We start from the raw sequence: 18,896 nt of genomic DNA, 5'->3' as shown, positions 1-18,896 counted from the left end.
TTGTTGAGAATCTGGTGACCTACTGCTCTCTTATGACCATTGGGGAAGGGAAGAAGTAAGTTTCAATACTTACAGCAGATATTCATAAGAAATGTTACATTTCTTTTTGATGTCAGGAAAACGAAAAGAGCTAACTAGTTCAGCAGAGAACCTGGAGATATCTGGAGCACAATTCATGAAATATGGGTTTGGATAACTTCCTTCGAATAAGGCAAATCACACCCTTGGAAGTACCCACTTCTCCCTCTGGACTCTGAAGCAAGCCTGGGGTGACTAACTGATGTAGTCATTCTCATTCCATCAGATGAATCCCCACACCAGATGTCCAGCTTGGCTTGACAGTCCCAGAGCACAGGGGCCATCTTGGCACTGCGACAAAAAATAAGGATGTTATTTTTTTCCTGAAGTTTTGTCAGGATACCAGATTTTCCCTGTCTCTTCCTGTCAAGCTGCAACCCTGAGAACAAATTCATTCCCAGCACCGTAGCAAAAGAGATGTCAGGACCTCTCCCGTCCTTGTTCTTGATCCCACCACACAGGCCAGCACAGGATGGGGGTGTTCCCACCTACCTTACGCCCCTTAAAAAAAAAAAAAAAGAAGCAGCACTGAGTATTTTTCAGAGATGATCAGAGAAGTATGATAGTATGATTCATCCTACTTCTACAGCTAAGCTCATCAACTGAGATCTCACTTTTTCTGCTGTTAGTAAGATGAATTTAATGGAAAAGAAAACAGAACACGGAGTTTCAAAATCATGAAAAGGTTAGTAAGATCTGACCAGACTGGAGTAGAAAATGATCCCATGGATCAAGGAGAAACATTAACAGAATGGATTGAGATCTTCATGGAATAAAAACTGAAAATAATAATCTCAGGAGGATATTGAGAGCCTGGACCAGAAATAATCTTTCTGATAGCTAGCATCAACAAGTTTTAGATTGCAAAGACATAAAATATATTTTCCCCACAGAGCAGTAAGAGAAAAAAGACCCTCTTTAAAACAAGTTTTCAGCTGAGTAAAATTCCTATTCATAAGAGAGTGTTACTGTCCATTTGGTAGCTAATATGACAAATTCTCATTGTCTGACTTGCTGTAATGTTACAGAATACTATGACCTACAGATAGAGTCCCCAGAGGTACAAGCTTTCTATTTAAAGCAGTTTTCCTCAGCATTTTAGAATCGGTTTTCAAGACACACCTTTATTTTTTCCAGTTTTTCAGAGCTTCAGGTAAAAAATGAATTGTTTTTGTCCTAAAGGCTTCTGGAATATGGTAAAGCACTTGAAGTCTAAATTATTGCAGTCAAGGTGGGCTCTGATCATCTTCCTGGGTTTCCAGTCTTCCTCCCCCTCATTTCCTGCCCATTCTCCTGAGACTGTTGCATACATGGAAACACTTAGGTGCAGCTGCTTCCCAAAGTAATTTTGATAAATGGTCCTTGTCAGCACAGGTGCTCTAGGAACAAGGCAGAGCCATGAGTGGTTACAGGGGCATAGGAGATGGCAACTTTTTGATGCTGCTCAGTCAAAGCCAGAACACCATCAATTCAGCATAACAAAATGCACCTTTGTTAACTGAGTGTGGAGGAAATGGGACTGAGCAGAAACTTCAGGAATATGACGGTGTCCTTTCCCTCCATATTTCAGAGCCCTTGCTACACCAACCAAAAACTTCCTCCTGAGCTTCTCACTCCCTGTGGGGAAAGTTGCCTTCAGACCCATAGCAGTTTTGCTTGAATGAGGGTTTTGGGATGTAATACACTACAGGCAGTGATGCTGGTTGATGGAGCTTTTTCTCCAAGGCAGAGCCCAGTGCAGCTGGCTCAAGGAGCAGTGATGGTCCTTCCTGGAAACTGTCATTTTGAGTGTAGGGTGTATTTGTGACCATTTACACTGACACCAACAGCTTCCACTCAGTAATGAACATTTAATTCCTCTCCATTCCTAACTGTTTGGGGTGCTGAGCTGCCCTGGAATAGCTCCCTAAAATCCTACTGGCTTCAGCAGGAGCTAGTGAGGTAAGCTCTTCAGTACTGAATATTGAAGTAACAAGACATAATATGACTTTTAATTGCTTTTCCAGAACTGGTCCTGTGTGCTCCTCTTGAGGGCTTCAGGACTGATGGTTCCAAAGAGCAATGATCCCTTGTTATTCAGATATCTCAATGGAAAGATTCACGTGTCCCAAGATGAGCACGAGCTTAAGTGGTTTGGTGGATGAAAGCCAGTTTGCTCAGCAGCATCCCTGTTGGATAAGGTGCCCACAAAATAGACAGAGAAGGTAGCTTAAAAATCCATCCATCACACAGAGCACATTTTACCTATTCAGGACCCTGCTCAGATGCATTAAGGATATATTTTAATTTCTCAGATGCAAAGTCATTCTGCTCTTAGTAATTTCAAACTTGCTGAGGAAGACATGCTTTCAGGGAAACTCTTAGTGAGCATAAGATAACTATCAGTGCTCATAAAGGTATACATCAGGAAGAGATATAGAAATATTAAGCACATTGGGCTTGAGTCAGAACTCACAGAAGGGTTATAAAGAGGCATAAAGCTTTGGTCCTGACTCACAGAAATGAATGCTAGATGAGAGCTGCAGTGTTTGTATTTGGAGTACAAACACTTCAATACGGAGGCAGCTAATGCAGTCATGACAAAATAAATACAAAAAACAAAAATAAAAGGCCACAAAGGAAACAGTAGCTTTTGTAACAAAATAGGCTTTGTTTTTGTAACAAAGTAAGATGGATGCACTCCTACTCATCACTGAAGTCCTGGGTTAAACTTTGCAGTGGTTTTCTTTTGTGTTGACCTTGGATTTTTAATCACTTTTCTGAGACCTTTCTCAGATGTCCTAATTACTGTTGATTTCATATATGGGGTTTTTTTGCAAAGAGGCATTCATTATCAGGATTTTAGTAACATTTCCATGCAACAGGAAAAGCGTAGGTCTGATTGAAATATTATTTCATTGGGATTCTGCTTCCATAGTCTCACGCTTATTTCAGTAGTCATTTGAGTAACTTCATTAAAAAGTCAATCTTTCAGAATGTGATGCTTCTGCCAAGCCTGATATCCAGAGAGTTTTGGAGATATTTCACAAATATTAATGAATTAATAGTCATGTAAGCTACCGTTAAACGTACGGATAAATATAACTATGCTGTTTTTGGAGCAGACTTCTGCAACAGGAGAAGTAGAAGTAAAAACGTGTGCAATACAGAAACAATGCAGTTCTGGAGTAAATTAAGTAACACCAATTGAATAATACCTAATTGAACCAAGGTGAATTTCTCACATTTCAAGAAAAACGACTGAACTGAAAATCTGGGAAAAGCGCATCCCTTTCTTTAACCACTAAATAAAATCTTCCACATAATTTTTAACCAGGATATTTTTGTTGAAGATAGTCTATAGAAACTATAGACCCCACATGGAAATGGGAATTGCTAGTCCTTGAAAATTTGTCAAAATAAAGGCAAAAACCTGAAAAAGTAGTATCAAGCATCTAAAGCCTAGGGGAAAAAAACCAACATAACAAGATGAAAATACCTGGATTTTTAATTTCAGCTTAATGGTGGGCATGAAAAAATAAGTGGACAGGGGACTAGTCAAGAGGCACTGTTTTCCATATACGTAGCAGTTGTACATTATAAGGTGAAAAAGTCCAGAGAGCTAATCCACAATATACTGATGAATCCCATTTAAAAAGAAAACAAACAAACAAACAGATTTTTGTATTGAATACAAGCTGCAGTTTCCCAGCTGATTTAATGGCTGGGGTAATTCAGGTTGTAGAGCAGTAATGCAGTCTCAAACTGAGACATGGGTCATATGAAGTCATCAAAGTCTCCCAGTCTGACAGAGATTAAAACCCACTCACTCTGATCTTTATTGTAACATGAATATCTAAAGACATTTTTGCATCTCAGAGTACCATCAGAAAGTGAAAATCTCTGAAGGATAAATGAATATATTTCCTCAGTAAAGGAGGCAGAGACAGTCTTCACAAGCATGTTCTCTGGGCTTTATCCTTTTCCTCTGGTTTATATGCACAGGGATCTCAAACAGAAAAAGTACTTTGTGATGAAGCTGAGTTTACTTTCATTACTTGCTGAACAGGAGAAAACCTCATATTTTTAACACTGACAAAGCTATATGAGATTAACTTCTAATATAAAATGGGGCGAGTCAATTTTACCCAAGATTTGAAAGTTCAGATGAAAAAAACAATGATGTAAACTTTCAGAATTAGCAATGCCATTTAAAGAAGCAAACACTGCAGAGAAGTACTTGATCTAAACTAATGATTATAATTTTTTTACCAGTTACTACTTGAAAAAATTCTATAAAACCTATAAGTAAATTCTGCACAAAATTACTTGTTTGAGTGGTAAACATAAACCGACTTTTGGAAATTAAATGGAAAGGGTATTCTTCAATATTTTGTCCAATAATTGAATAGCACGGAGACACAACCATTCACAGACTGGAAAATACATGGAGTGGGAGATGTGTGAAATGTTCTGTATAATTAGTTTAATATTCATCACTATCTTTGTGGCTAATGAGTGATAATGACTCCCAATATCCCATTAAATTTAACCTTACTAGAAAATTTTGCTTCAAACACGCTTTTGGCAGATTCTCCATTTTCCTACCATGTTATTCTCCCTTTTTTTCGAATATATTATTTATCTACTCAAAGGCCTCTTACACCTTCTGTGGGACCAGCATACTTTAACTGGCACCTCTGCTAAGCAGATGAAAGCACTTCTATTATTCTTCCTTAATACATGAAGACAGTTAATTCCACTTCTGCTTTTTTTGTTTGTTTGTTTGTTTGTTTCCCTTTATGTTACTCTTTTACTCTAAATAGTGGGGATGCACTTCTTTGCTTCTCCTGACCTGGTCAATTTGGAGACAGCTGGAGCTGTGGACAGAATGCTTTGATGCATATCTTCAGTGGCTGAAAATATACTGCCTTTGTCTCCGTCAAAAATACATCATGATTTAGCTGTTAACAAGACACACTTTGTTCTGGTCTCCTGTAGAGAGGCTCCTTTATGGGTAGATGTGGGTGATATTCTTCATTATGTATATTTGGGTTCTACTGTTTCCTTCCAAAAAGAATTGACCCCACATCCTTGCCACCTGGTGTACTTCAGTCCAATACTCTTCTCTCCCATCACCTCCAGTATCTCTCTATTTTCTGTCCTATGTTGTAAGATCTTGACATGATGCAAAATGAGTGACTAGTCCAAATGGCTGTTTTGTGGCTTCCTTCTTGAGTGGCTGTAACTGGTCACAGCTGCTTTTGCAAGGATTTTTGTCTTCTTATAGCTGATAAAAAACCCTCTGGCTGTTAATGAGAAAACTTAGGTTTTCTCTGTGCTCCTTTCATCATTTAGCTTTATGAGGCTATTCTTTGTTGGATTTGGGGGTTTCTGAATCTTATCATTCTGTAAAAGAATAGTAACTGTTTTAACAGCATGTATAAGTTAGAACTTCAATGTGCAGACACTAAAGTTTGTAGTCTCTATAAATTATGTTTCCCACAAACATCACTGCTGCTGCAAGGCTGGAAAGAGAGATGTATAGCAACATTAATTTCTTGATAAGGCCTTACTTATGGGCTGTGAAATATTCACGTGGTAAAGATTGGTATTTGATTTATACCATCCGGCATCACTGTTCATATTGCTCCAGAAGAAGTAAGGACAATGGTTTCCTGTTTTATTTTTAGAAAGCTGGGACAAAAATCCCTATGTCCATAGATATTCCATAGATATACCTCTTCCCTCAAATTTGATATACATAGCAGAAAAAGAGCCCCACAATACAAAAAATCTGTTTGTTTGTTTGTTTGTTTGTTTGTTTTCTTTTTGGCGAGATTCGTCAGTCTATTGTGGGTTAGCTCTCTGGACTCTTTCACCTTATAAGAGGAACAAAACAGTCACAGATTTGATTGATGTTAATCTGAAGAACAGAAAATCCATTCTGGACACTTTGGGAATCCCCAAATGTGTATAACAATTCGGATCTGATATTTGTTGCAGATTTAATGCAATAGAGGCCCTTTAACTGTGATGCTAAAATATTGATTTACATTATGGACTGCAGCTGTTTTAGAAATGTACTCCCAGAGGCCAATTAGACTGACTGACCCAAACATCAGCAATAAACCAGACCTTTATCGTTTGGCAATCTCACCCAGTTTTCTTTTCTTGTTCCTTTGTCTGCTTTCAAAAAGCAGTCTTATACTTAGCACTATAGTTTTCTGGGTTTTCCAGACCAATCTGCTAATAAGATGAAGTTTTCTGTAAGGAGACACTAAGTCCTTGGTTCAAGAGCAATCATTTTCCTAACCCTGAAAAAATTTCTTAGGCCACAGTAATTTGTGAGAGAAAAGACAGAGGTAGCAGAATTTTTTCCTAAAATTCCACTAAATGTTCATCATCAAAGAGCTGCAATATGGTAGGATCACAGAGAGACAAAATCTGTGATATGGTAGCTACAGGTCCTCATCCTAAAGTATATCCAAGGTATCAATGTCAGGGAAATCCTGGGACAGCCACACTCTTCTCTTCCTCATATAGGATTTATTAGGAAAATCTGAGAAACAACGTTCTGTAGCCTAGCAGACAGGATGCTTTCCCTGTATAGAGAGTTCCTGGCTTTTTGTGAATGAATACAATTACTGACTATAAAATTATTTGGTTTTAAACAAACTCAGGTCTTTCGCCTCTTACACACAAAAGAAACATTACTTGCTAGGGCTCACAATAGGCAGGTATTCTAGAAGCTCTCTGAAGCACAAGCTCTTGTCTAAGGGAAGAGAAATAGAGATAGGTGTGTCAAAGAAAAATCCAGGGGGTTTCTAGGGCTCTTGGCCACCCGTCTTTCACTGCTGTGATGCTGCTCATCATATGTGGCACAGCTGACAGGCATTGTGACTAGGGCTGATTTAATCTTGCAACGACTTGGTATAGTTGGCAGCTACCATATTACAAGTAGATGCTATCAGAAGTATGTGAGCCACTAGCAGCAGTGCCCATGTGGGTGTAATATGGACAACTGAAAGCGAATAGGGGAAAAAGCCAACCAATTCAAGCAACAATAATTTCTGCTTACACTCCTCTCTTCACATGAACACTAGACAACAGCATTTTCCTCAACTGTTTAGCAGTGGCTTTCCACTTGGAGAGTCACACATACGGCTGTTCTCAGGTGCCAGGCGCTACAATAGCCGTAGCAGAGAGTCCAGTGTTTAATTGCTCTGTTTCTGACACAGAGCATATTGCAATATTGCCACCTCCCTTCTGCCTTGAGACAAGGCAGGGGCACAGTTAGCACCTACATGGTGACTAGAAGGCATGACAAAAGCTGCCTTCTACTAAGTTGAGCCCAGTAAAAGCCAAATTCAAGTACCTAGCAGAGGCATGAATTTATACCCTGGAGTATGTTTTGTGAAGTTCTGACCTGGTAAGAATTAAGTCTTACCTAGTAGCAGCATTTTATTTAAATGACAGGAATCCAGTTCAAGATTGTTTTTTTTCGTTTGCTATTATTAATACAAGGCGAAGTGTTTACCATTAGTACATCATTTTTATCTGCCAGGCTGGCTCCTGAGCAGGGAAACAAACACCTCAAAAACTCTAAACCAGATCACCAGAACAAAGCAGGCATTCAACATATGGGAATCTAATGCAAGACTCTATTTTATGGGGTATTGATGTTGAAGTAAAACTCTTTGATCCCTTACTTCCACAGCACGTGAGCTGTGATGGACTAAGCAGACAGCAGATGTACTTACTAATTACTACTAATTGCTGCTGTCTAGACACCATGTGAAGGCTAAACTACCAGCCTTGTTTACAAACTAGCAAATACCTGCATACTTCTCTCATATTATTCTGGATCACTGCTTGCTAAGTTCACCAGTGCTGAGCTTGCATACATCCATGCCAGTAAGAACAACGGTACATCATTATTGCAGCAGTCTGGACAATTGCATAAAATAAAGAGAAACAGTCCTCTGTTGCTAAATACATTCATTTTCCTTTGTCAAATCCTTACTGTGTTTTTATAAGTGTGTACCACAGGAGGAAGCAATTTTCTGCATTAAACTCTTAGTCAAAGATCCAAGAATGAGAAATTCTCACAAAGGCTTCCAGCATGCAAAAACCTCACATGGCTTTTGTGGCACAAAATATTCATCTTTAAAAAGTGGATCATTCACTTTTGTTTGGTTTCGTTTAAACTGATACCAGTTTAAGTAGTAAATATCAGTACCTGCCATCATCATTATCCTTTTGCAAAATACCTCCTTGTGCTGGCTTTCACAAAAAATACAATGTAGCACAGACTTCCACAAGCTGGCATTTTCTGCTATGCCTTTCTGAAAATAGTTTGAAATTGTTTTAAAGTCATGAGACTGCATTTATTTCACCTTTCCCCACCCTTCCTATCGAGACCAATACAGAGGCTCAAGCATTAAGAATCAGCAATATCAAACACTTTATGTAATCTTATCTCTGCCATGTGTTAGTGCATCTACCATTGTTCTGCCTGGTGATGTTTTCTCCCTTCTTAGCTGTCCTGAAAACTAAATGCAATATTTCATGCCTCAGATGGACAACATTTTAAAATATATGTTAATGGAACCTGCACAAGAATTTTCTACCTGCATCACACCAGTCTTGCACAAGAAAACCTCCCAAATGAGACTGTGCGACACAGAAAGTTAAAGTGAGTAAAGGAAATAGCAAACCATATAGAATAATGTGGAGCTATGTGGATATGAAGGAAGGAGAATAGGGTTTTAGAAGGAGAAAAAAAGTGTATCAAGAGAGGCCAAGTTAATGTATTTTTCTTTACGTGGAACTAGAGATGTTTTCCAAAATTTCACTTATCTAAATGAGAGAAGAACTGCCATCAAGAAATGGTGCCAGATGCTAAAGTGAGCCTGACTTTAAAAAGGAATTACTAAAACCAAGGTCTTTCTTAAATTGTTAGACTGTTGAGGCTAACAGGGAGATAGTAAGATCTGGAAAACACATGTAATATTATTATTTGAACATGGTTATGAGCTGATTTGCCTGACCCAAGGCTGGAATTATCCAAGTCAGCAATGACTGAGGCAAACCATTGCCAGCAGCCAACCAGGCACGAATGGATAAAACCTGCCTTGGGAAATGGTGCAATTTGAGCAGTAATGGTGCCAGTAGCTGCTTTTCAAATTTCCCAAGAGAACAGGGAGAAGTAGCAAACTGGTGTAACCAGTGAATGCCTCCTCTGTCAGTACCCCTCAGCCAAAATATCCTCATTGCACAGCATGTGTGTGTTAGTTAACCTTGCCTTCTCACAGCAAATCTGGAAGCCTGGGCTCAAGGCCATGGCTGGAGGCAGGATTTGCACCCCACATTGGCACAGGGTATCTGCATCCAAATATGCAGAGTGGGAGGGGAGGTGTCCAAGGCATCCCTTACCTATACCTACTTTTTTCCCTACTGTCATACATTCAATAATTCTTGGAGTTTTTTTCCCACTTAACCGCAGTAGGATAGCTGTGAAATATCAATGTTACTTCTCTTGACTTTCCTGACTAGCTCAGCATTTAGTGGTTTGGAACTTATTTGAATTAAAAAGAATAATTGGTGAAAGGACATAGGATTTTTTTGGGCACTAAAAAATCCCTCTATTTACATGAATAAACAAAGTCATGTTTTCCAGGACACACAGGGGACCCAACATCCAGGAACAGCTTTCCAGGGGATGGCTTTCTGCCTCCTACAGAGAAATATGACCCAAAAGCCCTTGTTATTTAATGCCAAACTTGTGTTTTTCCAGAAGCCTTGAAAAATTTCCCCTGTCTTTGAAACTTTGTATATTTTTCACTCTTTCTTCTTCAAAATACCTTGTCCAATCCTTACTGCCCAGACCATCTGAATTTGTGAACAGCTTTTGTTTTGGTTGAAATTACATATTTTTTTCTTTCTTACAGCTACATGAAATACAGTAAACAAAAAGAAACTTAGAACTTCATAATAATATATTCAACCTACTCAGTTATTCTCAAGACCCTTCTGCTTCAGAACAAAGTGTATCTTCTGTTGTATTTTGAAGCCTCAGCCCACATTTCCTTAAAAACAACTGAAGAAAGAAAAAAATAAAATAAAAACGTGGGTTGATGTTCAAGTTCACACAGTCCCTCTGCCCACAACTGGCCTCTCTCCAGCTTCATAAGTCCCTAGACACATCTTACTTTTATTCTTGATGTTTCCACTGATGCCAGGTGGCTGATCTTCTGTGCGCCTGCTTGGGACAGCTGGGCTTTGCAATACACGATTACGTGCCTCCAAAGCAAAAACTTTCCTCAGCAGGAATCGTAAGGAACATTTGAGAAAAAAAAAACCCACCACGTCAAAATCTCTACTCAAGGTCAGAAATGAAAGAGTAATTTTTTATGAAGGACAGAAAAATGACGTTGAATGCTGAGGGACTTGCAGAAGGTAAATGAAACATACCTTGTTAATGCCTATGTTGGACTGAGTCAGCCAATAATCTGCTTGGAGCAGAAAGCACTGAGGGCTGAAGACACTGGGGCTCTGCCACCAACTGTTTTGTTGAGCCCACCCAGGAGCTGCTGTTGTAGGCACAAGAACCCACTTTCTCCTCACTCAGCCTAGATCCAAAGGGATAACAGCTCTTCATATCTCTTCTTGATCTCAATATACACTAGAGTTCTTCAGAGCTCTCTGCCCCTCTCCATTGCCTGTCTTGTGAAATTACACCTTTATTTGAGGAACCCCCACCAAAGTATCCCCAAAGCATATGATTATCTTAAGGCACTCAATCATCAAGAGAAATGGGTTTTTTTAATAATTAGCTTGATTTGAACCTAGCCTTTCAATAGTTTATTGACGCACCTACATCGTAGCTTGACTGCCTCTGAAAAAACAGTTTGCAGTCCTCAGTCATTTTCTTCTCTAGTCCCAGAAAACCATAGACATTTTGCCCTGCTTTAGCTCCTATACAAGGGTCTGGTGTCATGCAAAGATCCAGGAGCTACCTCTGCTTTTATCATTGTTACACAGCTCCAGGCCATGCCCATGGCTTGTGCTCACAGCCAGTATGAGCAGCAGCCAAGGCAGGCTGCTGCTTGAAACATGGGACAGAGCATGCAGCTTTATTTTTGCCTCACTTCCTCTTGGAACACCAGGCATGTCATTGGAAGACCCATCCTCAGGGCAGTGTGGGACAGTGTGATATGCTCCTCACACCCAGGTGCTGTGGGATGCTCATCCCTCTGCTCTTGGGACTGTGGGCAGTATCTATTCTTAGGGTGGACCTGACTCCTGGGATCAGCAGATGCTAGTGTTTATAAAGGAATTTTGTTTTCCAGAAACAAGCTTCCAGGAGATTATAGCTAATATCTAAGTAGTGACTTCTTACCCAGGGAAAACTGAAGTGTTTTTCACTCTACATAAGAGGAGACAAGCACCACAACAATGTGCAGGCGGGATGAAGTTAGTGCCTTAATCTCACCTCCAGCTGCCTTCCTGGTGCAGCTGCCCCAGAAGGAGTGGCTGCATTTTTACAGACATGCTGGCTATCTAAATGTCAGCCAAGTTTAACCTGCTACATGAACTATCGTGCAGGGGAGGAAAAAGCCACCAGAGAGGCAGAGCTCTTGCCCCAGGGAAGATATTGAACTTGAGTCACCACAGACCAGGGGAGAATACTGACAGGCAAGGAAATGAGAGTCTCCCTTATGCCATGGAGATTTGGAAAAACATGGCTTCTGGGCTGCACAAGTGCAATCAGTTGCACACAAATACATTCTGTCCCAGATGCTCACTTCAAGAGAATGCATTAGTGGGAAATATCTTAGTATTTCCTTTTATTTTGGCTTGTGTGAGATGCTCTGGATGTTCATGCAAAATGCTGAGCTCATAGAGTCTAGGGAGCACACTGAGGAGCACAGCACAGACCACAAAATTATATAGTCCTGGGTGCTCTTTCCACCATGATGTTAGCCAGATGGCCTAGATATATCCTAGTGTACATACACAGATTAGAGAAAGCAGTAAATCAAAATATGCTATAGCTAACCAGACATAGAGAAATCATGAGTCATGCCCAGAATAACCCAGAGATCAGCTTTAAAACTATGGGGTCTGAAAAGCATTTGACAGATGTTGTACTGCTTTTATTTTCCTGCAATTTTTTAACATTTCACATGGACTTTGATTGAATTCCAAGTAATCATATGGGTTAAAACTGTGGGGTTTTTTTAAAGAGCTAGATCTGTAAAGACCCTATAATAACCTTACTGATTGGGCTAAGACTTTTACCAAAAAAAGCAGTATTAGCAGGGGAAACGTCAGTAAAATTGCAGAGGCTAGTAGCATTGAAATGCCCTCAGGCTCACATTTAATGGAGACTACGACAATAACAGCCTCACTGACTTGAAGTCAGAGTAAATACCCACGGAGAAGTCACTATGTTACAGTTGCTTCCCTGCAGCACAGCATCATCTAACATGTCAACAACTTGAAAAGAACCTCTCTCCTCCAGGCAGCCTTTACCCCTTTATCTTAAAATAGGGCTGGATGTTCCTGTGTCCCTGGCTTTTTGAGAAACACCAGCCTGGACTTTTTAACCTCCCTGTCCTAATTCTCTTGATAGTTTCAGTGACATAAATAAATCACATGCTTTTATCTCATGACTCCACTGCTTGAGTTTTGGTTTTTTTGTGTGCATGTGTCAGTTCTATAGCTATATTATTGCTATGAAAGCTAAAACTTAAATACATACTTACATAGTCACTGTATCCCTATTGCTGCTCCATTGATGAAAACTGAATACAAGCACAAGTTGCATAGCCCTCAAACTGTTGTGGCACCACTAAACTTAGCATAGATACAGCAAAATTAGATACAGCAACTGATTTGCCTCGGGCAGCCATAAAATAACTGGCATCCCAGCCACTTGTGGTCTAGCATAATGGGGCTTCGGGTTTAGCCACTCCAACCCAACAACCCCCTCTTTCAAATTTCACGTTTTTAAACGAAGTCCAGCTTTCCCAGGCTCTGTGAAAAATAGCAATCCCTGTTTTCTTTTAAAATTGGGATATACCCCTGTATTTCCACCCCTACCACCCCTGCTTTCCTTGCACTTACTTTGCAGTGCTGCCTCGTCACTTGATCCCAGGGAAACTTCCTCTGCTAATGCTCCCGGGAATAGAAGAGATTTGTAGCCAAACTGGTAGTAAGGCTGCGGTTGCATGCATGTTTGCAAAGTTTGTTTTGTAAAGATTTAATCTGATGCAGAGTGACTGGATGGAAGTTTCTGCTACTCCGGGCTGTGCACAGATGCTTTGTCTGATGTCTCCTTATCTTTGCCTGAAAATCCCAGCTCATATGACTCTGTGCTCTGAACTAGCATGATATAAGTAAGGTGAATAATCAAAAGAAGAGGAAACGTTCAAAAAATTTTCAAACTTTTATAAGTATTTCAGACTCTGTAAATCCCCGTGAATATGCAGCCAAAAAAGACCTATGTGGGGCTAAAAGAGAAAAGAGCTCGTTCTCTCACACCCTCCTCTCCCCACCAGCTCACCCTGTAGGAGAGGACCTCTGTCCACATCTGGCACAGAGAAAGACACAGCTGAAAGGAACCAAAAGCCAGACTCGAGGCTTGTTTATTTTTCAAAAACTGCTGATCCGAGCTAGGATGCACTTCTAAGAAAGCAAAAGGATGGAGGCACATCAGGAGCAGTGGGAAGTTTACCACAGCCATGGTTAGAAACCTGGGCCACCAGCAGATGTGCCCATGTGCCCTGCATTAGTGGTTCCCTGTCTCTAGGGAAAAGTTCCCTGCCTTGAGGCCTGAAAAGAAAAAGAAAATGTAGCAAACAAAAATAAAATACATTTAGAAGTCTTCAGAGAATTTAATAGATAAAGGGATTTAGTGCTATAGGGAGTTTTAATAAATAAATTAAATAGTTAGAGAAAAAAGACACTGCTAAAGTAACTGAGTGAGGCTTTTGTAAATGGGGAAAATTAATTACCTAGGCAGCAAGTAGTTTAATTTAATTTTCTTAAACCTCTGGGTGAGAGTTTGAGCTAATCTTTTTTTAGTGATACCTCAAATTTGATTCTCACACTTTCAAATCTGGCATTTGAGTCAGGACTATTATATCTGTGAAGGTGCAACTACTGTGCATGAGCTGCAAATAGTTTACAGCTGAGCAACGTTTTGTTCTCTAGCATGTTGTTCTCTGTTTTTATATGTTTTGATATGTAATGATGCAACACTCCATCACTTTCAATAAACTTTGGATTAGGTGGTTTTTTTACATTCAAATCTCTTGCTTTCTTATTTAAATAAGTCTTTCACTGCCAGCTTGCAATATCTATTAAAGGGAGTTCTGCTGTTTTCCAATGTGCTGCAAGCTAAAGGAAGCTATCAGCTTCTTGTTTAGGTCAGGGTCCGCTCAGATAACCACTTCCTCCCATGTTTAATTTGATGCATTATGATGGTGTTTTCCACTGCTGAAGTTGCAAGGCTGTTTTAGCCTCTCATGCAACAGCACTGGCTATGTGTAAACATCCATTTGCATGGTTTTCCAGAACTGAGATGGCATGGCATATCATCAGTTAAAGAGAGACTAAGATCATGGTGAATTGCAGACACATAGCTCATTTTTCTCTTTCTCATGCACTACTCCATTTCCAGAGATTTCTTCCTTTGCCTGTGAACCACATCCTGCTGTTTTGCAACGCATAATTCCATTGACCTCATCCTTATTGTAAAATAGAGTCCAATTTCATATTTCATAGTTTTTATGGAAAAAAACTCCAAACAATAACATGCATTTGAATACTTCCCTCAGTTATTCTCCCCTCCTAACGTACTCATTACATGCTTATTACAATATTTGGGCATCTATGTTGGCTGTAGATCTGTAGGAATTTCTAGTCATACTTGTATTCCAGCCTTCCTTGACTGTCCCATGGCTGAGGCACAATGCACCTTTGCCTGCAAACAGTCTGCCCTGCTGCATTTGTCCTCTGCATTCCCAAAACCCTGCTTTTTTATAAGAAGGAAAAAAGTGAACAAAAACTGGTTCACCAATCTTTCAGGCTGAAGGTTGGGTCCTTGTTTTTTCCTACTGCAATGCCATTCTCAGTTTGCATGGGGGGGTATCAGCATTGCTGCAACATAAACATTAAGTGATGATGATGGTACAATGGGAGAACAGAAAACCAATCACACATAGTAAGTTTGTCCCTCCACAATAAATATTCTTGAAACACTGTGAGAAAGACATTTTCCCACTGAAAGATTACACAGGAAATTAAAAAAAAACATGAGCAGTATGATGTGATGGTCTAACTGAACTTTTTTCTTTTTGTATGGGAGTTTAATGAGTATTTAAACAATTTGGTTTGTTAGTCTACAACAGATGACACCAAGGACCTTCGTGACCAGCCCTCAAAAGCAAATACTTGTAAATATTAAGGCAGCACAAGTGGTGTTACTTAAATGAAGACACTCTAAATAATCTCTTAAACCACCCAACTTTCCAAACTCACAGTCCAGGAATTACCTTTAATTCATTATACATGTTTTTCTTTTCTTCCTTGTATGGATTTCTGTGAACACTAAGAGATCCCACATCCATTCCCACTGACTCCAGACTCTGATTAGCCCTGTGTGCACTGGCAATCAGACACAATATCGCAGATTTGCTCTCAGTTCATGAAAGCTCAGGAGAGCAGACAGAGAAAGTAGGGTTTTTTTCAGAATTGTGGAGCCCTTGGGCTTTGGCCACACTGCCCAGTGTCCTGTTGTAGGTTATGGTACTTGCACATAACAGTAGTTACCCTAAAATGCTTGCAGCACAGACATCTGTTCATTGGCAGCTTCTGTGCAGCTAATGAAGGAATGCTGTCATTTGTTTTAGGGACAAATGAAAAAATACAGGAGCACTGGAAAGAAGACAGGTAGCCCCATCACTTAGAACACAGCATTAACATAGATGAAGTGAAAAGTACACAGTCAAAATATAGATAATAGTTACAAATGTGTTAAAGATCAATAAACAGCAATAAAAACATAATTATATGTATCTATAGTTCATATTGGCTTCAGGAGATTTCAACTGTGCCTATGATGCACTTACCTAAATTTGTTATGCAAACTGACGTTGTATTCTTCTTTAAATCTGTCCTTCCTATCCCTGAATGATTCAAATTTCAGTAAAGGTATTAATTTTAACCTTTTGCTTCTGGCCTTTTGTTATCCATGACGGCAATGTGCCAGATTTATTCAAAAAACCTCGGGCACATCTGGGGAGAACCATATCTGGGGAAAGCCACCTCCTGCCCAAAAGATGGCCTCCCTTTTCAGAGGGAAACTGTGAAGTACGTGGAAGATCTCTGGTCACTGTCTTTGGAAAACATTTGCTTTAAAAATAACTCCTTGCCACCTTTTTTATTCATTCAGTTGATTTCCACAGTGGTGTTAATGACGTCAGCCACCCGAACATTAATTGGGAACTTCTTGATACAGCCCTGCAGCCTGGAGAAAAGACCACAGGTGTGGCCTCTGGATGCAAATGACTGAAACAGCATTGCTCAAAGGATCAAGCTTTGCAAATCACTCTTGGCAGAATGGTTGCTCTTGGCAGAGAGCCCACAGCAGCGCGCTGACACTCTGAGTTGGTTTTCTCTGTGTCCCCTGCTCCTGGCAATGAGGGCACTGGGACATTATGCTTCTCCCCAGCAGACCTCAATGCCATGGTGGTGTGCAAGAAGCTTAGTCCTGCAATGAAACTGCAGAGGCCTGTGTGTGGCCTCTTCATACTGACATAGTATGATGTGTTAGTATTTATTCATCAAAGTATTGATACTCAAGACAAGATGCTGATAGTTTTGGTTAAACGTAGAGGATGTCTTCAGCAAAGGTATTTATCATTTTAGAGTCCCATTGCTTCATCAATGAGACTTTATTAACAGAACAAACCTTCAGCAACTACTGAAGACAAAAGCCAGCTAACATCCAAGCACCACAGCCAAATATGCCGCCAGCATATTTGTACAGTACAACTACAACCTCCTACATATATATCATAATTTATGGCTATGTACAAAATATTTAGCAAGGAAAGTGTTCTATTGAAAGCGAGGAGATGGATAGATGTAAGAAAGTGTGTAAGAAAGTGTGGAGCCAGCAGTTAGGTGGGCCATTCCCTCACCCTTCTGATGCAGCAGAATATTCATACTTACACAAAAAAGGTATGAGTAGCATTGCCTTGGCTTGGATGCACACAGATTTTTGTGGCTCACTTACTTCACTGTCACCCAGTTACAACTTCAGTAAAGCATTGAAGACAATGGACTGCATTTTAAAAATAAGCATAAACAGTGTCGCAAACTAAAACCTCAGAAAACATTGCCAGAAAGGATGTGGTAAACATCTGTCAGCCTGCATCCCTTTAAAAAAATACCCAGGGGAAGTACATTTCATTACTGACTATGCATAATTACCACAAGCTTAACCTTTTCATTGAATAATTGAGTATCCTTCATATTCTGAACCAGATGAATGGTTTGTGAGAGCTGTTAGGGAGATTAGACTGCTTGTAAATAATCCTGGCATCCGTCTATTCTGTTCTCCTCTCTAGAAAAAAGAACTCCATCAATGAAGGAAGATCACTCCGGAGGGACCAGTTTCAGAGCAGTGGTTTATGTAGTCACAGTTGTTCTGGGGATGTTGAATCATTCAAGAAAAAAATTAGTTGCTAATGACTAAGAGTTATGCCTTATATTTATTCCAGAATATTTTGGACCAACCTTACCTTTTCTCTCCAATATGACTCACTGCATTAAAAAAAAAAAAAAAAAGAAAAAAAAAGAAAAAAAAGAAAAAAAAGCCATTAAATCAGTATCTAAGCCTTATTTCATGGACATTATTAAGTATTCCTACAAAAATGATTAAAGTTGTTTGGATTTCTATTAAACTTTATATAAACTGAAAACTTCCTATTTATACAAAGCATTGTTATTTGAACTGCAACATTTCGTAATATAATTTACCTGAAATTATATATGCATATTCTCTCCATCTTGACACAATTTTAACTCTGCCTTTGAAAACTGAATGAGGCTATATGCCAAGAGGACAGAGGTACATACAACTATATGTTTGCAAATCTCAGAAGTGTAGCTGTGTCCTGGCAACCTATATTTGCTTTGCAACCAGCGTATTTCTAAAAAATCTCCTGCTCTGCTGCCAGATGAAGGGGTCATTAGTGAGAAGCGAGAGGGAGCCATTGCCCAGCACCTCAACTAGAGTTTGTAGTTTGTGTAATTTATGTTAGGATTTTCAGTAACTCAGAGAAACACACTTTGCAGTTTTTAGACCACGAGAAACAAGAAGTGGTATTATGACTCACCTAACTTTTTTACAGCTGAGGTACCTAAGGTAGATGCATCTTCAACTGAGATTGTCCTGCCATGATTGATATAGAGAGAAGCCCTACAAGGAAGCTTGACCAGGTCTTGGGACAGGAGTGCGTGCATACATGTCTGTGTGCACATGTGCCTCCAAAAGGCTGCCTTCCCAGAACAAACACCTCAGCTAAGGGCCTACAAATTCAGCAATGAGTTATCAGGGTCTTTCCTGACACAACAGGGTTAAGAATTACACGAAGAGAAGTACTCAATCTATATTTATGTACTTGATGATTCCTAAGAGTCAGCAGAAGGATGTAGATGTAGTTTACAGATGTATATTTATTCCTCTACAAGACAAAAATTCTGGCACCTCTTTTCATACCGGATGACCCTTCACAGCCCTGACATACGGTTGCAAATTG

Source organism: Sturnus vulgaris, chromosome Z (assembly GCF_052056855.1).
Source record: "Sturnus vulgaris isolate bStuVul1 chromosome Z, bStuVul1.hap1, whole genome shotgun sequence".
Classification (NCBI taxonomy): domain Eukaryota; kingdom Metazoa; phylum Chordata; class Aves; order Passeriformes; family Sturnidae; genus Sturnus; species Sturnus vulgaris.
Note: the sequence above shows the minus strand (reverse complement) of the source record.